The 10,806-nt window shown below is 41.4% G+C and overlaps 1 long non-coding RNA gene across 1 annotated transcript; it reads left to right on the plus strand.

Annotated features, from left to right (window-relative positions):
* Positions 1-1,554: 1,554 nt before the first annotated feature.
* On the plus strand, positions 1,555-3,608 carry LOC119930399. Its single transcript, XR_005451828.1, has 3 exons — positions 1,555-1,582; positions 2,643-2,713; positions 3,555-3,608. It is a non-coding gene; the product is annotated as an uncharacterized LOC119930399 (long non-coding RNA).
* The last annotated feature ends 7,198 nt before the right edge of the window (positions 3,609-10,806 follow it).

Consider the following 10,806-nt stretch of genomic DNA (forward strand, 5'->3'; position numbering starts at 1 on the left):
TTGACTTGTAGCAGATTGCCTTCCACTCATTAGCCACTGCCCAAGCTAGGAAAGGAAGGGATAGACCTCTGCTTGACTCTCCCTCCAGTAACCGAGACTGGTAGAGAACTGGAAACTTTCCAGGTGTGACCCTGATGGGGGGCTATTATTCTTACTCCTTTTTAAATGGGAGAGAGCAAATGCACTGGCAGTTCAAGAAGAAATGTGAACATGTTTGTTTATAGGACATCTGCAAAGCTCCATAATCATCAGTGAGGAGAAGGAACAAGGGAAAAAAATTTTCTCAATGATTTCTGTATCCTGAATTGACTATTTTTGTGATCGATGATTTGGGAATTTTTAAAAAAATAATTATTTCAATTTTGTTTTGAAAACTGAGTGGAAAACATTGGCCATGTTTCCAGGTTTAATTGAAAATTAATTAAGCTCTGTAATGACTGTTGTTCAGATTCCATCACAAGCAAAAGCATTTGTTCTTAAAAAGCTGTTCAACAATGCTGCATGAGTTGGAGACCTACAACATTGAAAATAAATGTTGCGTGGTCTAGTGAAAACTGTATGGGGCTGGGAGTCAGAGGACCTGGATTCTAATCCTGACTCCACCACGTTCCTGCTGTGTGACCATGGGCAAGTCACTTAACTTCTCTATGCCTTAGTTTCCTCATCTGCAAAATGGGGATCCAATACCTGTTCTCCTGCCTACTAAGAATGTGAGACCCAAGTGGGACGTGATTATCTTGTATCTATCCCAGCAATTCATTCATTCATTCAATCGTATTTATTGAGCACTTACTGTGTGCAGAGCACTGTACTAAGCGCTTGGGAAGTACAAGTTTGCAACATATAGAGACGGTCCCTACCCAACAGCGGGCTCACAGTCTAGAAGGGGGTGACAGACAACAAAACAAAACATATAAACCAAATAGAATAAATAGAATAAATATGTACAAGTAAAATAGAGTAATAAATATGTACAAACATGTATACATATATACAGGTGCTGTGGGGAAGGAGGTAAGGTGGGAGGATGGGGAGGGGGAGTAGGGGGAGAGGAAGGAGGGGGCTCAGTCTGGGAAGGCCTCCTGGAGGAGGTGAGCTCTCAGTAGGGCTTTGAAGGGAGGAAGAGAACTAGCTTGGCGGATGGGCAGAGGGAAGGCATTCCAGGCCAGGGGGAGGAGGTGTGCCGGGGGTCGATGGCGGGACAGGCGAGAACGAGGCACAGTGAGGAGATTAGCGGTAGAGGAGCGGAGCAATTAGTACAGCACTTAGCATATAAGTGCTTAACAAATGCCATTGTTATCATTATTATTATTTTAATTATTATTATTGTTATAAGAATCCAGGGTACTGGCAGCCCAAAAGATTTAAAATTCTGACAACCAATACAAACCTAAATTTGCCTTGCTTTCACCTTCCAGGTAACAGAGTTCAAAGAGCTCTGCCTCAGAGAAATGGGGAGTGGTAATTAAAATATGTTGACAAAATAGTGCTTTTTTTTTGGCAGGGGAATGATATTCTAAATATGAAAACTTTTTTTATTGGAGGGATGTTTACTTTGCGTTGAAGTCATTTCTGTGCAAAGGTATGTAAAAATCTCTGCCTCCTCTACCTACCGTAGGAAAGCATGAAATAATTAGATTTCTTTCCTAATGCCTTTTTACTTCTTTTGCACCTATTTCCAAGGAGTGTTACAGATTTGATTTCATTCCCAGCATTTCTTTGAAGTAGGTAGGGAGCTGAAGGTAGGTTTCCCATTTCCCTTACGGCAAATGAATGCCCAGAGAAGATAAGTGACTTGCCCAAGATCCTAGATATAGCTAAGTTTAGATCTGAGGGTAGAATCTGTGTCCCTTGATGTTCAGTCTAATGTTCTGCCACCTCTCAAAGATGAAGATTCATGGAGAGCAGCTGGCTGTATGCCCTGAAGGATAGAGACAGTTAAAGTCTGATTAAAACCCACCGGACAGATACATCTCCATTAATAAAGCATCACGTTTTCCTCAAAACTCTTACATAAATCGCACTACTGTAATGGAGTCCAACAAAAAAGCCATGTTGGTAAACCAGAAATGTGTTTGGCTGCCCTTTGAATTCTGAGGTGATAGTACTGACCGTGAGATCCTATCTAATTGTGAGGTTGTGGCTCAAAAACGTTTTGCCCAGATGATAATCCATTCTACATTAAGCACCTGCAAAGTCTGTTCTTTGCAGAGCTGCCGCAGTTGCCACTTGCAGAGTCTTTCTCATTTCAAAACTGTTACTTTATCTCCCAGTGTCCCCAGAATCTCTGCTTAAGAAGAGCAACCTCTCTCTTTGATTACTGCTACCAGGCTGGGCTGTCTCCTGCTGTGGTTTCCCAGCAGTCTTCTGCTAGACCACACTGTTTGAGACTGTGCTTCTCTGTGTCTTCATACCATCTGACCTGCCTTTTCTGTTTATGACCAATTTCAGCTCAAGCTACAGCAACAGTATTTTGCTAATGTGAATTCTCCTCACATAATTCACCCAAGAAAGCTGTATGGTGATGAGTTTTGCCTCAGTACTGGTGAACTGGCTTCGTTCCATTAGTATACCCAGTTCTGGGTTTTCAATACATATCTTGGCTAGAGTGTGTATCTGATAACTGGTCTGTTTGGAAACAGCATGCTGCAGTGCCAGAAGAAACGTTTTGTGAGCCAAGCGTGCAGCACACATGCTTGGTGCATTACAACAGGTGAGCATTAAAGCACGGTTGATTGTTAAAGCAGGATTTTTCAAGAGTTTAACCCCTGTGTTTTCAGAGAACTGGTTGTATCTCGTTGTTACTAATCCTGCCTTGCCATTTTAGTCAGTTGGTCAGTTAGTCATATTTATTGAGCACTTACTGTGTGCAGAGCACTGTAGTACAAAATAAGAATAAATAGGCGTATTCCCTTTCCGCAATGAGCCTACAGTCTAGAGGAGAGAGACACTAATACAAAATAAATAAACTACAGATATGTACATAAATGCTGTGGGGCTGGAAGGGGGAATGAATAAAGGGAGCAAGTCAGGGTGACACAGAAAGAAGTGGGAGAAGAGGAAAGGAGGGCTTAATCAGGGAAGGCCTCTTGGAGGAGTTGTGCCTTCAATAAGGCTTTGAAGTGGGGGAACGTAATTGTCTGTCAGATATGAAGAGGGAGGGGGTTCCAGGACAGAGGCAGGACACGAGCGAGAAGTTGGCAGCGAGATAGTTGAGATTGAAGTCCAATGAAAAGGTTAGTATTAGAGGAATGAAATGTATGGGCTGGGCTTGTGAGATGAGTAGTGAGGTGAGGTGGGGGGACAAGGCAATGGAGTGCTTTAAAGCCAATGGTGAGGTTGAGTGTGGCTAGTCATGATGCTAGTGATGATGAAAAGACTATTGGAGGTGCTGGATCCACCTTCTAAGGTGAGCTGTGGTCTCACAGTCATATAAGAAGATGGACACCAGCACAGTTTTTCATACATCTAATTTGGTCTGATAGAGTCATTCATGGATTTCATGCAACAAGCTGAAAATTACCCCATGGTACCATCCTAACCCACTCTCTCAGGTTCTGCAAATCTGGCAGGAGAGAAGAGTTTCCAGCAGGCAAAGATCACTGCATAAAATAAATTATTTATTTATTCTACTTGTACATATCTATTCTATTTATTTTATTTTGTTAGTAAGTTTGGTTTTGTTCTCTGTCTCCCCCTTTTAGACTGTGAGCCCACTGTTGGGTAGGGACTGTCTCTATATGTTGCCAATTTGTACTTCCCAAGCGCTTAGTACAGTGCTCTGCACATAGTAAGCGCTCAATAAATACGATTGATGATGATGATGATGATGACTGACGAATAAACCATTCAGACTTGGGAAAGTATTTGTAAAGTCAAATCCTCCTCATCATGAATCAAGCCAACCAACAAGGCTTCTAATAAGAATAAGAATAAATTGTGGTATTTGTTAAGTTCCAAGCACTGTACTGAGTGCTGGGGTAAATAGAAGATAATCAGATTGGACACAGTCCCTGTCCCACATGGAGCTCAAAATCAAAGTAGGAGGGGGAACAGGTATTGATTTTCATTTTACAGGTGGGAAAACTGAGGTACAGAAAAGTTAAGTGACTTGTCCAAGGTCCCATAGGAGACAAGTGACAGAGCTGGGATTAGAACCCACAGCCTCTGATTCCCTGTCTCCCTAGACTATAAGCTCATTGTGAGCAGGGAAAGTATCTGTTTAACGTTATATTGTACTCTCCTCCAAGCACCTAATAAAGTGCTTTCAATACAGTAAGCTCTCAATAAATATGATTGAATGAATGAATAAATACTCTATCCACTAGGCCATGCTACTTTTGTTTCCAGGGAGTCAGTGATTCCGAAGAACTTAAACTTAGACGTTATGAGGATAAAGAATGAGTCCCTGTCCAAGTAGAGAGTTAAAATCCTTATGCAGTGTAATAATCAATCAATCGTATTTATTGAGCGCTTACTGTGTGCAGAGCACTGTACTAAGCGCTTGGGAAGTACAAGTTGGCAACACATAGAGACAGTCCCTACCCAACATTTGCTGTTCACCAGATCCCTCAGCACCAGGATAAGGGAGCATCCACTGATACTTGAAGATGGAAAACTCAAAAGGACGTTAAAACACTTTTGTCCAGCATGGCGTAGTGGATAGTGTATGGGTCTGGGTTTCAGAAGGTCATGGGTTCTAATCCTGTCTCCACCACTTTTATTTTGGATGACTTTGAGCAAGTCACTTTACTTCTTTGGGCCTCAGTTACCTTCATCTGCAAAATGGGGGTTGAAACTGTGAGCCTCACATGGGACAGGGACTGTGTCCAACATGATTTGCTTGTAGCTACCCCAGCACTTAGTACAGTGTCTGGCAAATAGTAAGCACTTAGCAAATACCATAACTATGATTATTATTATCATCATCCATGGGCTAGAAGTCCATAATATGGTTCTAGAGGGATAGTTAGAGATGTACCACCAATAACCATTAGAATGAATGCCAAAGAGTTCCAAGAAGCATTTTGTTACTATTACGAGATGCAGTAATGGGACTGCATGGACCATCGGAATAACCCATCATTGGTCTTGCCTACAGCTTTATAGTTCCTAAATCCAAAACTGGCCGTTATTCCACTGACCTCTGCCATTCTGGAAACATCTAGACCACTTGAATACTTTTCAACTTCTCTGAATTCTAGAGTCACAGAGAAAAGCTTACATTTTTATTTATCTGAAAATTGCATTTTGCCTTTGTAAATCCCATTACTTTTTTCTATAAGAATTACTTCCTCCATAAATCTTTTTGAAATGCAGCAATTCCTGGATTTTTCAAAAATAACCTCTGTCAAGACCACCCATAAAGGAAATGCATTATTCCAAAGTGAATTAATTTCTAGTATTTACTCTTTATAACTCTCTCACTTTGTTCTCCTTTCAATACGAATTGAAACAGTTGGAGCATTTATATTTTCAATTATTCATTTTCTATGATTTCTTGGGTGAGGAGATTTTGGAGAATTTTTAGAAAGTAATCACTTGGGCCCACGTAATCAATACCTGCAACAAAAATAATTTATAGGGGCAACACACGCTTGGTTACCTTCATTCATTGACTCTCACAACATTCTTGTCAGAGAACCACAAAAAATTCTGCCTTTGAGAAGCTAAAATCTGGAGAAACCTAGTTAGAGTCACATCTAATCACTAGTATAGATACACATAGAAACCAAATCTCCAGAAATATAAAAGAATCAAGATCCAGATTGCCGGAATCAAGGCTGTAGACTCTTCTGGATTATTAAGTTTGAGAACTGATTTGTGCTTTACCCAATGCCATTCTGAGCCTCACATATAAGCCAAACTGCCCCTGTACTTGAAACTGTTAAATCGGAGACATTTAAGAATTTTGGATGATTCTTCAATATCATTTGTCTTTGAAGTCCTACTAAAATCATGTCTCCTTCAAGAGGCCTTCCTTGACATAGCCCTCACTTCTTCTACTTGTTTTGCCCTCTGTGTCATCTATGAGCTTGGGTTAACTCCCAATACTATGTCATTGTATATGGAGGTCAATTAGTTTGATGATAGCATATCTTCTGTATATAGCTTGTAAAAATGCAGTCTTTCCAGAGAGATAACAGGCCTAATAAGCAGTCCATTTATTTTTTAAAATACAGTGTAAGCAGTTTATAGAAGCAGCGTGGCTTAATAGAAAGAGCGTGGGCTTGGGGGTCAGAGGTTGTGTGTTCTAATCCTGGCTCTGCCACTTAGCTGTGTGACTTTGGGCAAGTCACTTAATTTCTCGTTGCCTCATCTGTAAAATGGGGATTAAGACTGCGAGCCCCACTAGGGACAACTTGATAGCCTTGTATCTCCTCCAGCACTTAGAAAAGTGCTTGGCACATAGTAAGAGCTTAACAAATGCTGCCATTATTACATTAAGTCTTTCAGAGAACCTATGCATGCAAATCTGCAATAGTACAAATACATTGCTATAAATCTATAGCTGGCAAATTGTGAGCGCAGATGTTTCGGACTATTTATTTTTAGTGCAAAGATCAAATAGGTGTTTCTACTAACTGTGGTCATGAAAGATGTGCTTCTCACTCAGACAAATCCACTGAGGAAACTAGATCAATCAAGCTGATTGTCGGAATCAGCTTCATCAAAGCACAGTAGTCCAATTTGTCCAAAAGTATGTCAATCAATAATTATTTATTAAAGCAAACTCATTGCTCACTGGCTTCAGGTTATGTGTTCAGAAATAAATGCCACAATTAAATTAAATAGCTAAAGAATACAATCCCTCATTTAAAAAGGGACATAAAGCATTCTCTATAGAATCCCTCTCTCACAATGGAAGTGCTTAACTGGGATAATCACTATTACAATCATGTGGGTTGGTGATGATGATAGCATCCTTTTTGCCCTGTAAGTCAATACCATTTACTTTGGCCAGCAAGAAGAAGAAAATAACTTTCTGCAGAGGAGTCATTTCTGAAATTTTCACCCTCTTGTTCCAGTAACCTGAGGATTATTAGTAATAGTCTGAATGTATAGGGAGCTTTGAATGCCTAAAAGTAGACCTATGAAGTAGTGATCTTTTGGTCACTGACCCATTAGATAACATTTTCAAAGCTTATCTTTTGCCATCCTCAATCGACTTATTCACAGACATCTAACCTCCAAATAAAACATTTCAAGGATGGCTGCTTCTGATGAAGGAATATGGGATTACTTCTGCTGTATCAAAAAAATCAAACAACAATTTTCATCTGTCACTTTCATAAAAAAGAATACTTTAAGCCAACAGCAATCACCAAAAGCTCAAGTACAAACATGGTGTTTTTTAGGTCTACAGATGTAATAATTTGCAAATACATTTTCCTTGATCTCAAGAATCCTTATTCAGAATTTTCTACAATGGGTGGATCATGGGACAAACATGAACACCATGAATTTCCTTGGGAATTGTGCTCATATATAAATAACCAAAAGAAGATTAAGAAAATGTTTATACTGTCCATAAAGCACATTATCTGTAAAGATGTTGTTATGTCAAAGCATAAACTACATTGTAGGAAAAAGTGTTCTTAGTTTAGATAGGGGAAAAATCAGTATTCTTGGAGAGCCTATGTTAAGTGAGAGACAGTTGAAATTGGCCATCTTACCAGAAGGTAGTGCTAATCATTCATTCATTCATTCATTCAATCGTATTTATTGAGCACTTACTGTGTGCAGAGCACTGTACTAAGTGCTTGGAAAGTACAAGTTGGCAACATGTAGAGACAGTCCCTACCCAACAGCAGGCTCACAGTCTAGAAGGGGGAGACAAACAAAACAAAACATATTAACAAAATAAAATAAATAGAATAAATGTGTACAAGTAAAATAGAGTAATAAATACGTACAAACATATATACATATATACAGGTGCTGTGGGGAGGGGAAGGAGGTAAGGTGGGGAGATGGGGAGGGGGAGGAGGGGGAGAGGAAGGAGGGGGCTCAGTCTGGGAAGGCCTCCTGGAGGAGGTGAGGTCTCAGTAGGGCTTTGAAGGGAGGAAGAGAGCTAGCTTGAAGGATGTGTGGAGGGAGGGCATTCCAGGCCAAGGGGAGGACGTGGGCCGGAGGACAGGCGAGAACGAGGCACAGTGAGGAGATTAGCGGCAGAGGAGCGGAGGGTGCGGGCTGGGCTGGAGAAGGAGAGAAGGGAGGTGAGGTAGGAGGGGACAAGGTGATGGACAGCCTTGAAGCCGAGGGTGAGGAGTTTTTGCCTGATGCGTAGGTTGATTGGTAGCCACTGGAGACACTAAGTAACCTAACATAACACAAGCCTCTGATCCTTAAGTGCTACTGAATGACTTACATTATCTTTACTAGCCTCTCCTGTATCCTGATTTAACTAAATGTAATTACTATTAATACAATTAAGTGCTTCACTCATCTCACCTTAAGAAGAGTGAAAAGCGTTTTTCATCTTGACATAGGTCAGTCCAACCATTTTCTTAAGAGATGCATTTTCCTGTAGTTTTTATTTCAATCAACTGTCAGGGAACTTCTTTAGGGGATGGAAAAAAATCAATCATTGGTATTCACTGTGACCTTACTGTCTGCAAAGCACTGTTCTGGGCACTTGGAAGAGTACAATAAAAGTAAAAAACATCTTCCTGTCTTCAAGAAGCTCACAATCCAATGGGGAAGTCACACTCCAGGGGACAAGGCCCTGCACTTTTGACCACAGGAGCATGGAGTTCTTTGATTGGAATTGTTCCTTGGGGACACGCACCATTCACTGATGTCAATTACTCACAGCTCTATGTGCCATGAAAATATGGTATACAAAGGTAGTCTAAGACATTAAATAATCATGTTAAGCCCCTTCTGCTAAAATAACAACCCAGCCCCTTCATTTTAACTCCTCTGATAGCTATGGTTTGAGTACCTGAGGGCTGGTGGGGTTGGGGAGGAGAGGGAATACTGAGAGAGTCTGGTGGAAGAAAAGGACTGGAGAATATTAGCAGGAATTCCCACAAAGGGAAAACCCAAAGTGAAAGGGTGAATAATGTGATCCTGCTACCCATATCACAGCTATAGGGCTAATGATGTTGTGGGTGGGGAGGGAGAAATCAGAGATCTGCTACCATAGTAGTAGTAACAGTATTTATTAAGTACTTACTGTGTGCAGAGCACTGTACTAAGCACTTGGGAGAGAATACACAAGTAGGAATTAGACATGTTTCTTCTCCTATCTTGGGTTAGCCTAGTCCACTGGAAGCTTGAGAAATCAACTATGCTCCAAGAGGACCTAAGGGAACCTGAGCTAAATCATACCTTCATCACTCCCCTCCTGGGAAAGACCTAACACTTCTGGCCCATCTCTCAAATTGCCTGGCAAGATGGTTGTGTCCTCCTGAGGTGGACAGATTAGGGCCTGCACCCTTGAAACTCTCAATGATTTGCAAGCAAGATTCTGGCCTTAAAGATCTTAATAAGGTGGCCAGAATCCCCCTGGAGGTGGGACAATTGAGGCCTCTGAGGTGTGGGACTGGCAAACAAGAGGGGAGAGAGACAGAGAAGCAGAGGTGAGAATCAGGTTGCTAATCAGAGAGATGAGAAGGAGGGAGAGACCGAAAGAAAACACAGAAGAAGTAGTTCTATAGGAATGGCTTTTATTGGTGATATTGATGATTGTATTTGTTAAGTGTTTACTGTGTGTCAAGCGCTTGGGCTCACAGTCTTAATCCTCATTTTACAGATGAGGTAACCAAGGCACAGAGAAGTTAAGTGACTTGCCCAAGGTCATATAGCAGAAAACTGGTAGAGCTGGGATTAAAACCCAGGTTCTTCCAACTCCCAGGCCACTGTTCTATGCATTAACCCAGCTGCTTCTATTGGGTACAATGCTCTGTACTAAGTCCTTTGGAAAGAACAGCCAAAGTGACCTCTTCCCTACCTCCCAGAACCTTACATTCAACCAGGAAGAAAAACATTAAAAATATGTACCAGTAGGGAATTCATTAATAAGCAACTGAGTGGGAGAGCAGGGAGGAAGGACAAGGAGTAGGTGAAAGAACAGGTAACAGGTAGAAGGAGGGAAGAGGGGAGAGAGAAGGATTGGGGAATGAGCAGCAGAAGAGAGATTCATAGAGCTGCCTTTTGCTATTGTCCTCCTTCTGCTGTCACCACCCGAACTCCTAGCCTCAACAAAACTGGCCCTTCCTTGGCCAAACACATAATAGGCAGGAGCCGGGGGGATCTGGGGGCCAGGCAGTCAGCTCCATTGGCTCTGCCATCCAGTCCTAGCAGCAGTAATGCTTCACAACCACCACAGCTGAGAGACTCTGTCCCACCACTAAGCCAAAAGTGGGACCCTGATGGGTTCGCCTTTGGCCATTTTGGGGAATGGGGGGAACACTTGAAACCATGTCCATCCCATTTTGGTCAGGATATCAGACCACCGTAAAGTTGAGCCAAAGCAGAGATTGAAAGAAACTTCTGCCTTGCCTTCCCATTTGCAATTATTTAAGTAAGGGCAGTTTTCAACTTATAGAATTTGAATCCTCTTAGAAATCAATAGCCCGTAAAAGGTACAAGTACATTCAAAAGTTGGGCCAACCATGCAATTTAGCTCATGTGTCCACATCTCTAGAAAACCTAAAAAAATCAGAAAACCGATCAGGACAAATTTACATAAATTCTATCCAAGCATCTTTCCTTCTCATTCTCTTTTCCCTCTGCTTTCTTCTTCCTTTCCTTTGCAGGCTTCTGCCTTGAAAATACCACTTTGAAACTCCTTTTCAA

Source organism: Tachyglossus aculeatus, chromosome 7, assembly GCF_015852505.1.
Source record: "Tachyglossus aculeatus isolate mTacAcu1 chromosome 7, mTacAcu1.pri, whole genome shotgun sequence".
Taxonomy (NCBI): domain Eukaryota; kingdom Metazoa; phylum Chordata; class Mammalia; order Monotremata; family Tachyglossidae; genus Tachyglossus; species Tachyglossus aculeatus.